At 36.8% G+C, this 21,822-nt stretch overlaps 1 protein-coding gene across 4 annotated transcripts in view; it reads left to right on the forward strand.

The window, feature by feature from the left end:
* Positions 1-21,822, forward strand: part of COMMD1 (copper metabolism domain containing 1) — a 137,812-nt gene that overhangs the window by 65,420 nt on the left and 50,570 nt on the right. The gene's annotated exons all lie outside the window — the stretch shown is intronic.

The raw sequence follows: 21,822 nt of genomic DNA on the forward strand, positions 1-21,822 counted from the left end.
GAGTGCTAGGATTATAGGCGTGAGCCATTGCACCTGGCCATATACAGTCTCTTAACAGACTGTATACTTAAAATATTTCCTGAAGCTTGGGAAATCTTAGTTTTAACATTTAACATGAGTCTATTATATGGTAATATCCAAAATACATTGGTTATTTTGAGTTTTAGAAAGAACCAAGATATTTTCCAATTTGATAAAAATACATAGTTACATTGTACTCAGTAGTTATGTAACCTTTTAACATTTTTTCATTTCCAGCCTCCAGGTTTCGGGTTTAAGTTTATAGATGCAGATGATTCAGTGATCATTGTCTCACTACTCTTTTACCTCTCTCGGCAACTGACCTTGGTCTCCATACCTCTTAACTGACTATTCCTTTTCATGTTTTATAGCACGATAACTTCCTGCTCCAGTAAGAGAGCATTACATTCCCCTTGCTGCTTTATCTGTCTCCTTTTGCCTTTATTTTCCTCTTAGGAACTCTGCGCAGTCTGATCCCACACCTGCCAACCCTGGTTCATGTTGAGTTGCCTTTGTTTATAGGCTTCTTTCTTTGCTGCCTTCTGTAAATCCTCACAATAGTTAGACACAATCAGCTCTGATTCTACTGAACCAGGCCTCTATATATGACAGAAGACAAAATATAATTAAATCCTAAATAAATGCTATTATGTTTATTGAGTACTTTTTGTTTTTTAATTAAGTTTATTTGGAGACTCAAATGCATTCAGTAGATACTGTTTCATGTTTGATCCTTCCAGCACCTAACTTTGTTACTAAAGATCATAGATATTTTTCCCATCCCATTAATTGGCTTGATCAAAGTATGTTAAGAAGCATCATACTCATTGGTAGGAAACAAACCCCAAATAATACTTGTCTCTAAATGTGCTTCACCAGTGAAGGTTGTTGTTGATTTAAAATTGATGAACTCATACCTGATTTTTCATTTTATATTAAACTGAAGAACCAGGGTATCATCTTACACTGGTCTCGTCTTTTCTTTGGAGGCCTGTTGCCATTTATGTTAAACCAAATTTTGTTTGACTTATTTTCATGATACTGCATTTGCATTGAATTTCATTTTGAAGACCTTCACTTTGTGATTATTGATGGCTTTTAAAATAGAAATGGTTTTGCATTCTCAGGAAGTGTTGGGAATTTGATCTCTAACGAATCATACAGGGAAAGGCTTGTATTTAATATGATGGGATTCCAGTGACATTTATTCAGGTTATCTGTGTCTGACACAGATAGAAATTGGGTTGTTTTTGCTCCCTTTAAATTTGCTTTTGAGAACATCTGCTGTCATATTAACAATACCTTTAGTTGATTGTTGTTTCTGTGAACTGGTCTTTTCTACTACATTGGTCTAGCTTTCCTTTATATTCTTTTGACACTTTAGTGTATATAACATATTCTAACAATTACTTTTCCCTATATAATTTGCAAGCTCTTTCCTTGTACAGTTATTTATTTCCCTAGTTAAATCTAAAAAGTTTTGAGTACAGGAACTGTATGTTATATGTCTTCTATTTAATATATAGAAAAGAGTCAGAATATGATTATGATTGATTGGCAGATAATTAAGGACTGTTCAGAATGTATGGATTTTGTGAATTTGTCCTTAGAAAGAATTGCTTCAAATCTGATTATGCCAGAAACCATTGGCTCAGATGTAAAAGTCATATATCAGCTGTTCAAAGCCCCAAGCATATTCTTTGAGATTGAGAATTGTTTACTTTAGTAGCCCTAATACACTTGTATAGGCTTCCCCTTGCTGCTCTTTTTCTATTGCTTTAGCTTCTGTAAAAGAGGATGTAAATAAAGTGATAATGATGCCACCACTGAACTCCAGCCTGGGTGGCACAGCAAGACCCTGTCTCTAAAAAGAAAAAAAGGAAAAAAACAAACAAACCCAGCAGGTTTGTCCATTAACTTAATGTGCATTAACTTAAATCTTATTTTTAGATTCATTTATGCCTTATCTGTATTTGGTTACTATTTTTTTTAACCAAAAAATCATGAATTTTACAGGATCTGATTTATTTTCCTTTTTCTTTTTTCTTTTTATTTTTTTTTTTTGAGACAGAGTCACGCTTTGTTGCCCAGGCTAGAGTGAGTGCCCTGGCGTCAGCCTAGCTCACAGCAACCTCAAACTCCTGGGCTCAGCGATCCTGCTGCCTCAGCCTCCCATGTAGCTGGGACTACAGGCATGTGTCACCATGCTCGGCTCATTTTTTCTATATATATATATTAGTTGGCCAATTAATTTCTTTCTATTTATCATAGAGATGGGGTCTCACTCTTGCTCAGTTTGGTTTCGAACTCCTGACCTCCAGCAATCCGCCCGCCTCGGCCTCCCAGAGTGCTGGGATTACAGGCGTGAGCCACTGCGGCCGGCCTTATTTTCCTTTTTCTTTAGAAACAAGAATATCTGGTATAAGGTATAATATCCTACTAGAGATGAATGAGGAAAACATAGTTCTAAGATGATTTCAGCTGATAATAAGATACACTTTAATCATGTTTCTGCTGATCTTTCTCCTCAGTTAATTAACAAAGGTAAGTATGACATTTTTTGGAATGAAAATATTGAATTAAGAGAGCTTTGGGGCCGGGCACGGTGGCTCATGCCTTTAATCCTAGCATTCTGGGAGGCCGAGGCGGGAGGATTGCTCAAGGTCAGGAGTTCAAAACCAGCCTGAGCAAAACCCTGTCTCTACTAAAAATAGAAAGAAATGAATTGGCCAACTAAAAATATATAGAAAAAATTAGCCGGGCATGGTGGCACATGCCTGTAGTCCCAGCTACTCGGGAGGCTGAGGCAGAAGGATCGCTTGAGCCCAGGAGTTTGAGGTTGCTGTGAGCTAGGCTGATGCCACGACACTCTAGCCTGGGCAACACAGTGAGACTCTGTCTCAAAAAAAGAAAAAAGAAGAGAGAGAAAGAGAGAGCGCAAGTGAGTGAGAGAGCGAGAGCGCGCGCGAGCGCGCTTTGGGAGGGAAGAACAGAGAAATATCTTCTTTAAACTTGCTTCTTAGAAAGAAGTACCTTATGTAGTAACAATTCAAGTGTTTTCTTGAATTGCCCTGCTCTCAAGTTACTATATTTAGTTGGTAAATTTAAATCCTAGGTTTCAGCTAATGACTATATTAATATTAGCACATTGGCTGGGGGCGGTGGCTCACGCCTGTAATCCTAGCACTCTGGGAGGCGGAGGTGGGAGGATCGCTCGAGGTCAGGAATTCAAGACCAGCCTGAGCAAGAGTGAGACCCTATCTCTGCTGAAAACAGAAAGAAATTAGTCAGACAACTAAAAATATCTAGAAAAAAATTAGCTGGGCATGGTGGTGTACACTTGTAGTCCCAGCTACTCAGGAGGCTGAGGCAGAAGGATCGCTTGAGCCCCTCAGGAGTTTGATGTTGTTATGAGCTAGGCTGATGCCATGGCACTCTAGCCCTGGCAACAGAGTGAGACTCTGTCTCAAAAAAAAAAAAATTAGTACATTATAGGAGTGAAACCCACCAAAGTATGTTACTGCCCATCTTGTCCTCTGCATTTGTGATGAAAACTCAAGTTAGAAAATTTATCAAAAGAGACTATGGATTTAGAAATTCAGTCTGTTGGAGTAGAAGTATCAGGTAGGAGACTGTGTTTTAGTTTGGTTCTTTTGGTTTTTTATAAATAGTCAAACTCAAATTATATCAAAGAATAGAGGATAATAATAAAAAGGTATATGTAGACTGGAACTGAGCCTGGTTAGCCTAAGATTGCTCCAAGACTCAGTCTTTCTTTGACCCTCAGTTTTTCTCTCTCTGTCTCTATCTATCTATTAGTAGTTCCTTCCTTTCCTTTCTGCATGGTCACTTTCAAACTTCTCTCTGCCCACTCCATTTTCCTCTCCCTTTGGACTGGCTGTTCTTTTCCCTTTTTCCATCAAGCTACTGTATGTGTAATTCTCATGACTTTTCTAGCCCTCTTCTCCATCACAAGTTTTAGTTGTGACCAGGAAGTTTTTCTAGTTTAAAATACATAGCAGTTGCAATATAATGGCCAGTCACCATGTATGTGGATCATTGGTAAAGTTTTCTCAATGTGCATAATACCAGAAGTGTCTTTGTTCTTTGATTTCTAACTTATCTTTGTCAAAGATAAATTCACTGTAGATGTGTGGATTTATTTCTGGGTTCTCTGTTCTGTTCCACTTGTTTGTGTGTCTGTTTTTATGCCAGTACCATGCTGTTTTGGTTGCTACAGCTCTATAGTAAATTTGAAGTCAGGTAATATGATTCTTTTTTGGCTATTCTGGGTCTCTTGTGGTTCCATATACTACAGTTGATCTTAGCCAAAAGGCCAACAAGCAATTCTTGTGGTTCCATATAAATTTTATGATTATTTTTTCTATTTCTGTGAATAATGTCACTGGTAGTTTGATGGGGATTGCATTGAATTTGTAGATTGCTTTGTATAATATGGACATTTTAACAATATTAATTCTTCTAATCCATGAACCTGGAATATTTTTCCATTTTTCGGTGTTGTCTTCAACATTTTATAGTTTTCATTGTGGAGATCTTTCACTTTTTGGTTATGTTTATTTCCTAGGTATTTTATTTAATTCATAGCTATTATAAATAGGATTAATTTCTTGGTTTCTTTTTCAGATTGCTTCTTGGTGGCATATAGAAATGCTACCGATTTTTGTATGTTGATTTTACAACTTTACTGAATTTGTTTATTAGTTCTAAATAGTTTTTTGGTGGAGTCTAGGTTTCTCTAGATATAAGATCAGATCGTCTTTAGACAAGGATAATTTGACTTCTTTCTTTCCAATTTGGATGCTCTGTATTTCTTTCTCTTGTCTGATTGCTCTAGCTAGAACTTCCAGTATTATATTGAATAACAGTGGTGAAAGTGGGCATCCTTGTCTTGTTCCAGATCTTAGAGGGAAGGCTTTTAGTTTTTCCCTATTCAGTATGAAACTAACTGTGGGTCTGTCATATATAGGTTTTATTGTGTTGAGTTATGTTCCTACTATACCCAGTTTTTTGAAAGTTTTTATCATGAAGGGATATTGAATTTAATCAAATGCTTTTTCAGCATCAGTTGAAATGATCATATGGTTTTTGTCCTTTGTTCTATTGGTATGATGTATCACATTGATTGATTTGCATATGTTGATCCTTCCATCCCTTGAATGAAACCCTCTTGATCATGATGAATAATCTTTTTAATGTGTTGTTGAATTTGGCTTGCTAATATATTATTAAGAATTTTTGCATCTATGTTCATCAGAGATATTGGCCTATAGATTTCTTTTTTTTTTTTTTTTTTTTGAGACAGAGTCTCACTTTGTTGCCCAGGCTAGAATGAGTGCCATGGGATCAGCCTAGCTCACAGCAACTTCAAACTCCTGGGCTCAAGCAATCCTATTGCCTCAGCCTCCCAAGTAGCTGGAACTACAGGCATGCGCCACCATGCCCGGCTAATTTTTTCCTATATATATTAGTTGGCCAATTAATTTCTTTCTATTTATAGTAGAGACAGGATCTCGCTCTTGCTCAGGCTGGTTTCGAACTCCTGACCTTGAGCGATCCACCCGCTTCGGCCTCTCAGAGTGCTAGGATTACAGGTGTGAGCCACCACACCTGGCCTGGCCTATAGATTTCGTTTCTTTTTTTCTTTTTTTGTTATGTCTTTGTCTGGTTTGGGTATCAAGATGATATAGGCTTTATAGAATGAGTTTGGGAGTATTACTTCCTCCTCAATTTTTTGGAATAGTTGAAGTAGGATTGGTATTAGTTCTTCTTTGGATGTTTGTTAGAATTTAGCAGTGAAGACGTTGGGTTCTGAGCTTTTCTTTGACTTTTTATTACTGCTTCTGTCTCTTTACTTGTTATTGATCTATTTAGGTGTTGGATTTCTATCTGGTTCAATCTTGGTAGGTTATATGTGTCTAGGAATTTATCCATTTCTTCTAGATTTTCCAATTTATTGGCATAAGTTGCTGATAGTAGTCTCTAATGATCCTTTGAATTTATGCAGTTTCAGTTATAATGTCTCCTTTTTAATCTCTGATTTTATTTATTTGGGTCTTCTCTCTTTTTTCCTAGTCTGGCTAAAGGTTTGCCAATTTTGTTTATCTTTTCAAGAATCAGCTTTCCTTTTGTTGATCTTTTGTATTTTTTTTGTTTCAATTTCATTGTTTTCTGCTCTGATCTTTATTATTTCTTCTACTCATGTTGGGCTTGGTTTGCTCTTGTTTTTCTAGTTCTTTAAGATATATCATTAGGTCGTTTATTTGAAGCTGTTCTACTTTTTTGATATAGGCATTTAATGCTATAAATTTTTCTTAGTACTGTTTTTTTTTGTATCCCTTAGGTTTTGATATGTTATATTTTCATTTTAATTTGTTTTGAGAAATATTTTAATTTCTTCCTTAATCTCTTCATTGATGCAGTAGTCATTCAGGAGCATATTGTTTAATTTCCATGTGTTTATATAGTTTCTAATGTTCCTCTTGTTGATTTCTAGGTTTAGTCCATTGTGGTCAGAGAAAATATTTGATATGATTTAAATTTTTAAAACATTTTTTAAGTCTTGTTTTGTGGCCTAATGTATGGTCTATTCTTGAGAATGATTCATGAGCTGAGAAGAAGAACATGTATTCTGCAGCTGTTACATGATGTATTCTGTAAATATCTATTAGGTCCATTTGGTGTATGGTACAGATTAAGTTCAATGTTTCTTTGTTGATTTTCTGTCTGGATGATCTGTTCAATGCTGAAGTATAATGTTGAGGTCTCCAGCTATTATTGTATTGGGGTCTATCTCTCTCTTTATCTCTGATAATATTTGCTTTATATATCTGGGTGCTCCAGTGCTGGGTGCATATATATTTAGAATTGTTATATCCTTTTGCTGAATTCACCCCTCTATCATTATATAATGATCTTCTTTGTCTCTTTTTATAGTTTATCTTTAAATTTATTTTATATGATAGCAGTATAGCTACTCCTGCTCTTTTTTGGTTTCCATTTGCATGGAATATCTTTTTTCCATCTCTTTATTTTCAGCCTATATGTGTTTTTATAGGTAAAGTGGGTTTCTTGTAGACAACATATACTTGGGTCTTGTTATTGTTTTTTTAAATTCATTTAGCCATTCTATGTCATTTGATTGGAGAGTTTAGTCCCTTTATATTCAATGTTGTTATCGATAGGTAAGGATTTACTACTGCCATGTTGTTATTTGATTTCTGGTTGTTTTGTGGCCGGCCTTCCTTCCTTCCTTCCTTCCTTCCCTCCTTCCTTCCTTCCCTCCCTCCCTCCCTCCCTCCCTCCCTCCCTCCCTCCCTCCCTCCCTTCCTTCCTTCCTTCCTTCCTTCCTTCCTTCCTTCCTTCCTTCCTTCCTTCCTTCCTTCCTTCCTTCTTCCCTCTCTCTACAGGTTTTTTGATTTACAGTTGCCATAAGGCTTGCAGATAACATTTTATAACCAGTTATTTTAAACAGATGATAACTGTTCTTACAAAAAACAAACAAAGAAGTAAAGAGAAATCTAAAAGAATTATACACTTTAAATCCATCACACATCACACCCCTCAAGTTTTTAAATTTTTTTTTTTTTAAGACAGGGGTTTCACTCTTGCCCCGGCTAGAGGTTTTTGGGTCTTTGTTGTTTCCATTTATATCTTTTTATACTATCTATCTCTTAAAAAGTTGCTGTAGTTATTATTTTTTACAGGTTCGTCTTTTAGTCTTCCTATTCAAGATATAAGTGGTTTATACACCATAATTAAAGCATTCTGTATTTGTGTACTTACTGTTACCAGTGAGTTTTATACCTTCATATGAATTCTTATTATTCATTAATTCCTTTTCCTTCAGATTGAAGAACTCCTTGTAGCATTTCTTGTAGGATGGGTCTGATGTTGACAAATAGAATCCCTTTTAAGCAAATTAAAAGGTGGAGAAAAAAATTAATTGCTTTGTAGCTCACATGAGTAATTTATAGCATAGACAAGAAGAAAACAAACTTACATTTCAGCTTGCCATCCTTTTCTGAAGACCAGATAGCCTTTAAATTATTATTGATTATAACTTTAAGGTATACTTTTAGATACAACAGCTAATTTGTCAGATGGAATGTGTTTGGTAGTAAGAAAGAAGTAGAGCTGATAAAGGCTTCTCTGGGGCTGATGCAAGGGGTTTTGTTTTTTCTTTGTTGTCGTTGTTGTTTCCTGACCTTATATGATTTAAACTTTGACATTAGTTCTCATATTCCTGATGCTTTTTATAGATGTAGTCTCTCATTGTTTGGTGGTGTTGTTTTGTTTTGTTTTTAAGAGACAGAGTCTTGCTTTTTTGCCCAGGCTGGAGTGCAGTGGCACGATCATAGCTCAGTGTAGCCTCAAATTCCTGAGCTCAAGTGATCCTCTTGCCTTAGCCTCCTGAGTAGCAGGTATGTGCCACTGTGCCCCACTAATTTTTTTTTTTTTTTTTTTTTTTGTAGAGACAGGGTCTAGCTATGTTTCCCAGGCTAGTCCAGAACTCCTGGCCTCAAGAAATTCTCCTGCCTCAGCCTCCCAAATTGCTGGTATTACAAGTGTAAGCCTCTATGCCTCACCTACCGTGTTTCCCTGAAAATAAGACAGGGTCTTATATTTATTTTTCCTCAAGAAGACACCCTAAGGCTTATATTCAGAGGATGTGTTATTTTTTTCAAGTACGGTACAACAATCTAGATTTGTTCAAGTATAGTTAAGTCGTCTTCTTCTGGAGCATCATCATAACTCTCCAGACCCCGAATTCCATCCTGAAGTTCTTGCGACTCTATTTCCTTTAGAACCATTGGCCCCAATCTCTCATGTCAAGCAATAGAGCTCTCATTAAATGAGTAGCTCTTATCCATGTAACCTGCTCAGAGTGCATTGGTATCAACACTGTCAGTGATTTTATCCCATGAATTTTTCACCCAAATCACGACCTCTTGCAGGCTAGGCTTCACAAAGTTTCCACACTGATTTCTTGTCATTCTCTTTTCAATGTAGTCATTAATTTCCACGCACAAATGAGACACACAGATATGCTGCGTAGCCATGCCCATCACTAGGTCTTATTTTCCGGGTAGGGCTTATATTGCGCAAATGCTTAGAAATCCTGCTAGGGCTTATTTTATGGGTAGGTCTTATTTTCGGGGAAACACGGTATATAGACTATCAATCATCTCCACCTTGGTTCTCTCCTGAATTTAAGGTTTATTTTCAAAGATAAATCAAGTTTGAGATTTGCTTTCTCTTTAGTGCCTGGGATTAATAAAGCCTACTTGATTTTAACTGTGCAAATTCTTGAAAGTTTGTGGTAGAATTTTTTATATTTTTGGAGACAGAGTCTTGCTCTATTGCCCAGGCTAGAGTGCAGTGGCATCATCATATCTTACTACAACCTCAAATTCCTGGGCCCAAGTGATCCTCCTGCTCAGCCTTCCGAGGAAGTAGGACTACAGGCATGCAGCCCCATGCCCAGCTGATTTTTCTATTTTTTTGTAGAGGCAGGGATCTCACTATAATGTGCAGGCTGGTCTCAAACTCCTGGCCTCAAGTGATTCTTCTGCCTTAGCCTCTCAAAGTGCTAGGATTACAGGCATGAGCCACTGTACCTGGCTGGATTTTTAAAAAAATACTTTTTGTTTTTATGAGCATTGTGTAGAATAGTGATATATAATGGTTTATTCTGGTGGGTATGGATAGGGAGTTTATGCTGTACTTTCCATTCTAGTACATTTACTTATGCCTATGAATCAGGTATTATTGCCTCTCCTTCACAGATGTCAGTCCATCAATAGCATGTGAGGTTTATGATGTGAGTTTTAAGAACTGCTTGGAAACCTGGAAATAATCCTTTATTTTTGCCAGCTGTGCCTCCATTTGAGTATTCTAATAGCCTCAGGCTGCTTTAGAGAGGCTGCTGCTTTCCCCTGCCCCCTTCTTTATTTAACTAGAATAGTTAATAAGATTTTATTTGAAGAAAGGTGTCTATATTTAACTATGGAAACAAGTGGCTTAGCTAGAATTGTAAATGAGATGGTAGTAGTGCTGAAGAAATGGAATACTCTTTCCCACCCCTTTTCCATTATATCACACAGTGCATAGGAGCAATTTTGTAATTACTAAACTCTATGTGGCCATGAACTTTGGAATGGTACATATGGGATATAACTTTTATTTCCATCAATATATGTTTATGACTATGAAAGTCTTAGATACAGTAGCTGTGAGAGATGTCATTTTATTGATTAATAGTCTTATTCATATTTAGATTGTAACTTTATATTATAAAGTTACTCATTTCCCTTGGGAAATGAGTCAGGGGATAACCTTTGATGGTGGTATTTTACACCTTGTTCCTTGGAGTCATGCTATTTCCCAGAGGAGTCTCAAAGTCCATCATGGGGGAGGAGGGGCCAGCTTGGATATACATGGCTCTGGCCCCAATAGCTACTTTAGTTGGGAGCAGCTCCAATTGTATCTGTTAAATTAGTGGGCTTCTGCAAAAGATTTAGGTTGAGAGAGGATTCTAGGGCTAAAATACAATTTGAAACCACCAGAGTAGTAGAGAGGCCTTGCAGTTAAAGAAACCTATGTTCCAGTTTTGGCTATTCTAGTAACTAGTTTTGTGGACAAGTCACCTAACATATTTTTCTCATGTTTTTGCATATAAAAGAGAATTAATTCTATCTACCTTATAGAGTTGTTTATAGAAAGTGGTTTTAAAAACTGATGAATCAAAATGTATAAAGTAATAAAGATATTATTAATAACAATTTACCCAATAACTGAGATATCCAAAATGGAATTGAATTTTGTCGTAGAATTTATCATAATAACTAATGGCTTTCTTTTTTCAGTTTTCTGTGATCTAGTGCATTATTGTTTCCTCTTTTTTTAAAAGTAAGATTTGTTAGCCACCTTCCTTAACATTTCATTTCCAGTGGAAGATGGTGGTGCTATATATAGTCATAGATATACAATGTATATATTTGTATGTGTGTATTTTAAAAACTTATATTGATTTTCTTTCACAGTTTCTTTGTGTATATATACATTGTGTATATATATACATTGTATATATATACATTGTATATCTATACAGTGTATATCTATATCTACATATCTATATATGTATATCTATCTCTATATATTTATCTCCTTATATCTATAAGTAGATAAATGAAACTTAATTTAGAGAAAACTTTTACTTTCCCTGCCATTCCCAAGAGAAATCAAGTCCAGGATGTTTACATTCATTTCCAGCCTTTGATGTCCAGGGTTACTCTGCTTAGTTGGGTTGGATGCATTTCTTTTTTCCTTCCTTTTAATCAGAGAATATGTGCTTCACATTTTCTTTAGGAAATCATCCCTAGCCTTTATATTTACTTAAATCTATATCTTGTGAAATCACAGGGTCTTATTCAGAAAAGTCTCAGTAACTGTCCCAGCTTTTTTTTTCCCCTTGTTTCTTATTTATTTATTGTAGTGATAGGGTCTTGCTGTGTTGCCCAGGCTGGTCTCAAACTCGTGGCCTCAAGTGATCCTCCTGCCTTGGCCTCCTAAAGTGCTGGGATTACAGGTGTAATCCTGAGCCACTGTGCCTGGCTCATCCTAACCTTAGAGAGAACAGACCTCTGCTATTGCCTTTTACCTGATAGAGTAACAGAATGGCCTCTCTTGGAGAAGTTGATTAGCAAACTTGACTCAAGGAGAGAAAGTGAGAATAGCACCATGTGGTTAGGTGGTGCTGGCTGATTTTCTAGCTCTTGAAGAATATATGCCTTTTAAATATGAGGGGAAGTAAACTGTTCTTGCATCCTACCACCAGGGTTGGATAGTTCAAGTTATTAATAAAATTTTGAGCATGGCTGGCCAGTTTCTGGTAGGTAATTATGGAAATATAGGGAGGTACAGTTCTGTCTGATGAAGTAATATCTGCCTATGGAGTATTAAATATGAAATATACCATGTAGTATTTTCTGTCTTCTATAAGTTAACAAATTAAATATCTGAAAAGAAGTATTCATGTTCCTTATTTCAAGCTCTTTCTACTAAACACAAATATCCTCAGAACCAGGAATTGCATAGGAATTATAAAACTTAACTGGTCAGGTATTTTCTGGCATAGTAACATATAGTTTTATTGCCCAAAAGCTTTCCTGTGAAAAATTTATATAGCTAGCAATACCATAATAATTATAACAATAGCCATTTGTTGAGAGTACCTCGTATGTGTCAAGTTCTTAAAATAATATTTTAAGGTAAATAAATGAAGAAGGTTCAGAAATGTTAAGCAGTGTACCTAAGGTCATTTAAGTATACTAGAGCTAGGGGTTTCAACACAATTCTCCCTGTTGTAAACCTCATTTTCTTTCCCTACCTATGCTTTTCTCTTGGTGAAGAATCATTTATGAAATATATCTCTTACTTTTAAGAGTAAGTTTCCCTTTAAAACATAAACTTATGTCAAGTGAATCCTATTTTTATTTTTCCATGTTGAAATTAAACATAATGTCCCTAAAAATTAAAATCCAAAAGATAAAGTTAAAATATTTCAAAAAGAAGATTAAGTTTAGGATTCTTGGAATTATGTGTCACCAAGATCAATTTGCCTTGCTGAGGGTTTTAGTACATTCCTGTCAGCTTACTTTTTGTTTGTGTTATATTCTTTAGCATAGGAATTTTCTTTATCCACTGATCACCATTCACCATTTTCTTCTTCACACTGCTATACTCCCTGGTCTAAGAGATTATGAGGATCTCTTTTTTTTTTGAGACAAGGTCTCACTCTGTTGCGTGGGCTAGAGTATAGTGTTGTCATCATAGCTCACTGCAACCTCAAACTCCTTGGCTCAAGTGGTCCTTTCACCTTGGCCTCCCAAAGTGCTAGGATTACAGGTGTGAGTCACCATGCCTGGCCTATGGGAATCTTATTGGTTCAGAAACTTGGCTCTTCCTCCAAATATCCATGACTAACATAAGGATGCAATATTACAATTAGTCAGTAGGTGCCTGCATCTAACATATGATATGCTTTAGCCCACAACTTCTTTCATGGCTTTAGTTTGTTTTAAAGTAATCAGTTTCTACTCTCTGGGTTAAAAATTTGAGATCTCTGATTATTTATAATGAAAAATACTTCTAGTTTTCTTTGCTTTATAATACATTTGTAAAGTTAATTTGTGTTTGTTTTTTTTTTTTTACTAGTTTTATTGATAAAAGAGGTTGGGTAATTACTGAGCTGTTTGTACAGATTTTTTACGCTGGCAGTGGGACAATGGTACCAATGGTAAAAACAAGCCTTTGACGCAGATGATCTAACAGGCCAGTTAAAGCCTTTGCCTCCAAAGATATTTACAAGAAATTGAAATAACCCTTTTTATTTTTAAGGCCAAACAATACCCCAAACCTATTTTTCTGTGAAAATTTAGACACTTGAGAAGATTGTCTAGTATCCTCTGACTTTGGACTAAGGAACACTGAGTCTACAGTCTCTCACCCACTAAACACTCATTGTTTTATTCAAAGATGCCAAGCCCTTTCATCATCTTGAGATTCCTCTGAGTCAGAGTCTTTGGAAATACCAGCTAAGCCGGTGATACTGGATATAGCTTCGGGCAAAGGGAATAGTTTGTATCTTGGCCAGTTGGAGATTAGACAAGAATAGCAGTTACTATTCACTGAAGATACCTCTACTTACTAATGGCTAGGTAGTCTAAGAGTATTTCTTTAAAATATCAGATTTGATTAAAGTGTTATCTTTGGGATGTTAAAAAATATATATATATCAGACTTGAGTTCACCGCCTTATTTCATATTTCTTCTTAACTGTCCTCCATTCAGTTGTTTTTTTTTTTGTTGTTTTTTTTCGAGACAGAGTCTTGCTTTATTGCCCAGGCTAGAGTGAGTGCTGTGGCATCCATCTAGCTCACAGCAACCTCAAACTTGTGGGCTCAAGCGATCCTCCTGCCTCAGCTTCCCTAGTAGCTGGGACTACAGGCATGTGCCACCATGCCCGGCTAATTTTTTCTATATGTATTAGTTGGCCAATTAATTTGTTTCTATTTATAGTAGAGATGGGGTCTCGCTCTTGCTCAGGCTGGTTTTGAACTTCTGACCTCGAGCAATCTGCCCGCCTCGGCATCCCAGAGTGCTAGGATTGCAGGTGTGAGCCACCACGCCTGGCCCATTCAGTTCTTTATATTTTTATTTTTTAGGACCAAATCTCTTAGGAATCATTTTTAAATCTCATGAGGAAGAAGGAAAGGTTTTTTTGTTTTTTCTGCTGTTATTTAGTAGTATCTCATGTGTAGAAAGTTATATCTTTATTTTCTCTTTTCTAACTTCTAACTGAATTAACTTGAACTGTGCTTCTGAAAGTTAGGTCTAACTAAATCTGTGAACCTAATGTTTGGAATCAGTGGCAGTGGGTAGATTCTTCTGTAGACTCTTTTCTCCTGCCTGCTCGTATACAAGCTATTAAATTCAGCATGTCTTAAACTTTGAAAGGCATTGAACTTGAAAAAAGATTGCAAACTGGAATAAGAGAGAAGGTGAAAGAGTACTATTATTCTTCATGTGAGTAGCAAAGGGAGGAAGTTAAATGCTTATTCCAGGAACAACCTAATCAACTCCTTTTCACCCATCGAGTCTCAACTATCTCTTGATTATGGAGATTTTTTTTTTCTTAACTTTCCTGTCTGGGTTAGTTCCCTGTATTATACTATCTTCCATAGCTCCTCCCTTTCCCCTTTTATAATGCCTATCACATTTGTAGTTGCTTGTTTAGTGTCTGTCTCACTAGACTTTTAAGGGCCACAAAAATAGGAATTATGCTAGTCTTATTCCTTTTTGAATCACACGTGCGTATGACAGTATCAGGCATAATGGTGCCAAATATAAACTTATTGCATTAACAGGCAGACTAATGGTCAGATGTCATAAGATGCTAGTAATTCTGAGTGAGGACTTGCCTAAGTCATTCTCTCCACAATTTTAGTTCCCTAAACTAACAACTCCCCTCTAAAATCTTGCCAACTACTTAGACTAAGTAGAGATTGAAAGAGGAATATTAATCATGAATGTGAAGAAAGTTAGCTGTTCTGAGGGAGGGCCCTATATAAATTTACAAGATGGGTGGTAATTTACTTTTTGATAACCATGGGAGCATTAAGCCATTTGCTTCTAAATTTATTATCCTGAAATATTTCATTTTTCTACTTCTTTCTGGTCAGGCTCTATATCCATTTTTTCTTGATGCTCATGTTTATGATTTCTATCTGAGCATTAATTAGTTTGATTTATAAAAGGAATTATAGATGTATAGGTTTTCAACATAGTAACTAGCAAGCAGAATATGCATAGATTTGTAGGTAGAGCATGAGAGAGGGGAAAGAATATAATAATTATATGAATGACCCTTTAAGCCATGCCTTATAATAAGATGACTATTATTGCTCATAATAGTCCTGTATCACCCACTGTGGCACTGAGGAATATTTGTGATATCATTTGTAATATTTTTTGTTTCTCAGTTGTGGGGAGGGGTGCAGGAAAATCCAAACATATTCCACAGAAAAATTGTGATCCTCATGTAGTTAAAGTTTTTTTTTTTTTTTTTTAAGACAGAGTCTCGCTTTGTTGCCCAGGCTAGAGTGAGTACCATGGTGTCAACCTAGCTCACAGCAACCTCAAACTCTTGGTCTCAAGCAATCCAATCCTGTCTCAGCCTCCCCAGCAGCTGAGACTACAGGCATGCACCACCATGCCTAGCTAATTTTTTCTATATATATATTAGTTGGCCAATTAATTTCTTTCTATTTATAGTAGAGACGGGGTCTCGCTCTTGCTCAGGCTGGTTTCAAACTCCTGACCTGAAGCAATCTGCCCGCCTCGGCCTCCCAGAGTGCTAGGATTACAGGCGTGAGCCACCGCGCCCGGCCTCATGTAGTAAAGTTTTGTTCTTTACTGTTCTTGTGGCCTTCCTCCTGCTAATCTCCAAGTGTTATTTTTGCCTTTTGGCTTCCCTCTTGTTTATGTTAAATATATCAATAATTAAATTCCAAAACCCTTGCACATTTTGGCAGCAAATTTGTGACCCATTTGTTCATTCTCTTTCTTCATTATAATTATCCAAGACTGTTTATTTTTTAATTTTATTTTTAGAGACAGAGTGTTGCTCTGTACCCCAGGCTGGAGTATAGTGGCAAAATCATAGCTCACTGCAGTCTTGAACTCCTGGGCTCAAATGATCCTCCTGACTCAGCCTCCAGAGTACCTGGGATTACAGACATATAGTACCATGCCTAGCTAATCTTTTTTTTCCTATTTTTTATAGAGACAGGGTCTCACTATATTGCTCAGCCTGGTCTGGAACTCCTGGCTTCCTGTCTCACCTCCCAAAGTGCTGAGATTCTAGGCCCGAGCCACCATGCCCTGTGTCCAAGACGAGTTTAATTTAGAGATTTACTTGAACTTGGAGCTTGTTTAACAACCTTTCATTCTGTTCAATTAGTCAGGATAGATGTCATTTTCAAGGAGATGTCTATATGTTATGTCTGATAACCTTCTAATATACCTCCTTGTTAATCTCTTGCTTTTGCTTTTTGTTGATTTCAGTTTTCTGCTTTGATTATTTTGCTGATTTCTATGTTAGCCTCTGTTTTTTAAACTACCAATTTAAAAATTGGGCACAGAATTTGGAAATGTGAAAGTAGTTCTTTAATGTACTTTGTCTGTGCAATGCCTTTCCTCCTAAGTGCTTCCTGGTATCTTATTTGTATTCCTGGCATCTTTGCAAAATAGATGTAAGAACTGGGATCATTCTTTTTTTGAGACGGGGTCTTGCTCTGTCGCCCATGCTAGAGTGCAGTGATGTCTTCATAGCTCACTGTGACCTTAAACTCCTGGGCTCAAGTGATTCTCTTGCCTTAGCCTCCCAGATAGCTGGGGATACCATCACACCTGGCTAATTTTTCTATTTCTTTGTAGAGACAGGGGTCTCACTCTTGCACAGGCTGGTGTTGAACTCCTGGTCTCAAGCAATCCTCTGCCTTGGCCTCCCAAAGTACTAGAATCGTAGGTGTGAACTACTGTACTGGTCTTTTCATATGTTTTCTCAAAGGATGAGCCAAACATTGTGGCCTAGCAGCAGTATCGAAGAAAAGTGAAATGAAGTGATATAACAGGACTTTAGGCACCAGCATTCCATTCGTTCCCCCTCACCTACCAAAGAAAGTCAAATGAGAATGAGATCCTGAACATTTGTATATAGAATCTCTCAGAGTCCTAACCCTGAAAAGAATGACCTACTTTCTTCATTTATAAACTGTTAATATTAGAAGGCTTTTGTCACCATATTCATGTTAATTTGGTCTATGATACAGACACATTGACAACTGGTATTATTAGTACCAGTTTTTACAGAAGAAAAAATAAAAGCAAAGAACTTGGTTTGGCTAAGGATGAGACAAGTATTTGTATATCCAATTCTCAAAAAATTTATGATAACGAGGACTGAGCAACTGTGGACAAAAATGCTAGGCAATTCAAAGTCAAGGGAAATAAAGCTAGTCAAAAATAGAGTTCATGAAATGGTGACTTGAGGTGAACTCTAAAAGAGGGTAGAATTTATCCAGAACCCTGTGGATTTGTAACATAGCTGGCATTTATTATTCATCATGGTATTCATCATATGCTACCAGTGTCTATCTGAGAATTAAAATTAGAGTAGAATTCACCATGAAACATTTTTCTCTCTCTCCAATTTATGATTTATTAATACAAATCAGTCACGTTTTTCAGACATTTAACTTTCTGCAATAGCTACAGTATTGGAGTAGATGAGTAGGTGAACTAATACATGACTTAAAAAGATAGGACTAAGCAAGTAAATTTCTTTCTTATTCACTTTTTTAGAGATAGGGTCTTGCTCTGTCACCCAGGCTGCAATGTAGTGGTACTATCATAGCTCATTGCATTCTTGAACTCCTGGGCTCAGGTGATCCTTCTACCTCAGCCTTCCAGGTAGCTGGGACTATAGGTGTGTGCCACCATGCCTGGCTAATTTTTAAAAAATTTTTGTAGAGATGAGGTCCTGCCATGTTGCCCAGGCTGGTCTGGAACTCCTGACCTCAAGTGATCCTCCTGCCTTGGTCTCCCAAAGCACTGGGATTACAGGCATGAGCTACCCTGCCCAGCTAGGTAAGTGAAGTTCTTATGAAGCAAGTGAAATGTTTAATCTGTCTGTATTATCTTTGGATATAATTAGAGGTGGTTACTACCATCATCACCTCTAACTGCAGAAACAAGCCAGAGTTTCTCGCTTGAGATAGACATTAAGAAGCATTCATTCAGTTTTGCTGAATACAAAAAAGTATTCAGGAGAGTTATAATGTATAGTCCCTACTCCCAAATTCCTTATAATCTGGTTGGGGAGACAGAAATGAAGAACGTATTGTGTCTACATATTGCTAGTGCTTTATAGTTCATAAGCATTTTTCTCATATGCAGTCATACACTGCATAACATTTCAGTCAGTTTGGACCACATATATGATAGCAGTCCCATGAGATTATAGTGAAGCTAAAAAATTCTTATCACCTAGTAGTGTAATTTTGTAGCACAATTCTTAATTTTAAAATAAATTTAGTGTAGCCTAAGTATACAGTATTTTTTATTTGTTTTTGTTTTTTTAGATAGTCTCACTCTGTTGCCCAGGCTGGAGTATGGTGGCATCATCATAGCTCACTGCAACCTCAAACTTATGGGCTCAAGCCATCCTCCCCCCTCAGCTTCCCTAGTAGCTGGGACTATAGGTACATGCCACCATGCCTGGGTGATTTCTTTCTTTCTTTTTTGTAGAAATAGAGTCTCACTATGTTGCTCAGGCTGATCTTGAACTTCTGGCCTGAAGTGATCCTCCCACCTCAGCCTCCCAAAGTGCTAGGATTATAGGTGTGAGTCATTGAACCCAGCCTTGTACAGTGTTTTTAAATTCTTAGGTAGGTACAGTAATGTCCTAGGCCTTTATATTTACTCACCACTCACTCACTGACTTACCCAGAGCAACTTCTAGTCATGTAAGCTCCACTCCTGGTCAATGTCTTATACAGGTGTACCATTTTTTATCTTTTACACTGTATTTTTACTGTACTTTTTCTATGTTTACATATGTTTAGATGCACGAATACTTATTGTGCTACACAGTTGCCTGAGTATTCAGTACAGTAACATGCTGTACAGGTTTGTAGCCTAGGAGCAATAAGCTGTACCATATAACCTAGGTATGGAGTAGGCTAAATCATCTAGGTTTGTATAAGTACACTCTGATGTTTGCACAATGGCACAATCTCCTTATGACACATTCTCAGACATAACCCTGCTAGTAAGCGATACATGACTATACTCTATTTCAAAAGATTCTCAGAATCACCATATAAGCTGCCCAGTTGACAAGATAAAAGCCACACAATTTTTCAGTTGATGTGAATGAGAAACTAAATTTCAGCATTTACTTTAATTGGTAGATTTTATGGTATAGACAGTAAAATATTAATGGTTCTGCAAAAATGAGAGAGACCGTTGTTTATTGATAGATTTTAGGGGGTTCACAAAAATTTTCTGAAATTAAATGGGGAGGTTTATATACAAGTGCGTTTTTCTAAGGAGAAAGTTTATAGTTTTCATCAGATTTTTTTTCCTATTTTAAAAAACATTGATGTGGCCGGGCGCGGTGGCTCACGCCTGTAATCCTAGCTCTCTGGGAGGCCGAGGCGGGCGGATTGCTCAAGGTCAGGAGTTCAAAACCAGCCTGAGCAAGAGCGAGACCCCGTCTCTACTATAAATAGAAAGAAACTAATTGGCCAACTGATATATATAGAAAAAATTAGCCGGGCATGGTGGCGCATGCCTGTAGTCCCAACTACTCAGGAGGCTGAGACAGAAGGATCGCTCGAGCCCAGGAGTTTGAGGTTGCTGTGAGCGAGGCTGACGCCACGGCACTCACTCTAGCCTGTGCAACAAAGCAAGACTCTGTCTCAAAAAAAAAAAAAAAAAACAAAAAAAAAACCATTGATGTATAATTGCCATTTGTCTCATTAGATTTTGAATGTAAGTGTGGCTTTAAAAAAAGGTTTAAAAATTGCTTGTCTGGAGTGTTTGGAGAACATTTCTTAGAGCATGAGGTCTTGAGATGAGTACTGAGCAATAAGCCAAGCAAAGAGAGAGCATTCTGGACAGAGGTGACAGCACCTCTAATTTCCATGGCAATGTCTCTTCTTTCCTTTACTGCAACCTCATGTTCCAAGAGTCATAATTGGTTTGGATATAGTGGTTTGGATATAATTGGTTTGGATATAGTGGTTACTGGTCATATCATAATAATTTTTAGATATGATTTAACTAGTAGAATATTTTTCTAGTTAAAGTGGATAAGAGAAGTACGTTTAAGAAATGATAACACATGTAGTAGAAATCATGCTAGTTTAACTAGAAAATTGATTGGTAATTAACTGTCCAATACTAAGGGTATGGTTTGTATGTGTTTTAACCCAAACACTTACCACAGGCCAGAAATTTCTGAGAATACAATTACTAGAAAAATCAAGCCTGTTTGTTACTCTCATGGAGCTTTCAAAAAAAAAAAAAATCTCACAAATATGTGTATAATTTTAAAAGCTCAGTTGTACTCTTAGCTGTGTCTTTTTAGGAAAATCCCAAATAAGATTATTGACCTACATTGGCAGGCTCCCTTTCTGATGATTGTTCTTTTCCTAGATCAGTGGGTTCTGATGGAGGATGGGGGGAAATGGTCCCCTGCCAGGAGACATTTGGCAGTGTCTGGAAACACCTTTGGTTGTTTCAGCTGGGGGCATGCTACTGGCATCTGTTGGGTAGAGGCCAGAGATGCTGCTAAACCTCCCACAATGCACAGGATAATCCACAACAAAGAATTATCCATCTCAAAATATCAATATTGCCAAGGTTGAAAAACCCTGCTTCAGGTAGGCGGTTCAAAGTAACTGAAAACTCAAGTTGTTGAACAGGCCTTATTAGTAAGGTAGAGGCAGGGCTTACTCAGATATTCCAGTACTGCAATATCATGCCACCCTGTGGTTCTAGTGTTTCCTTATTAGTGGGTTTCAGACTTTATCAAAAGTTCTTCTGGCATACTCAGTTTATGTTCTGCTTTTGGTCCATTGCAATGGGTATGATTAATGTAATAGAGGATGGTAGTTAGAGTTTAAAGTTTGGAACTCTGCTTTCTTTTAAAAACATTGCCCACAATTTAATGGAATGATTAATATTTTCTTATCATCATTATTTCTTATTGTCAGTGTTTACTGAAATTGCATGAACAGGTAAATCAAAAACATGATCAGTGTGGACCAACATACAGGAAGGACTTAGAAAAGAATCCAGATAGGTGTTTTATTTCTAGATGAACACTTCAGAACAGTGCTTCACTGCTTAATGTGCACATGAAACACCTTGGAATTCTATTAAAATGTAAGCTGCTGATTCAGTGAATCTGAGATGAGGCCTGAGATTCTGCATTTCTATTAAGCTTCTGAGCAGCAAGTTGAGATTAAGGCATTATATCATTGCACAAAATAAATATCCTTAAATTATCACTATTCTCTGACCAGAAAGAAGACAACTCCTTTTTAAAAGACTTTCCTGCTTTTAATTGTAATTGTAATATTTTTTAAGTATTAAAAATGACAAAACTAATGCTGGAGAAAATTTGAAAAAACAGAATAAATGGAA

The sequence above is a fragment of the Microcebus murinus genome, chromosome 3 (genome assembly GCF_040939455.1).
Source record: "Microcebus murinus isolate Inina chromosome 3, M.murinus_Inina_mat1.0, whole genome shotgun sequence".
In the NCBI taxonomy this organism is placed as follows: Eukaryota; Metazoa; Chordata; class Mammalia; order Primates; family Cheirogaleidae; genus Microcebus; species Microcebus murinus.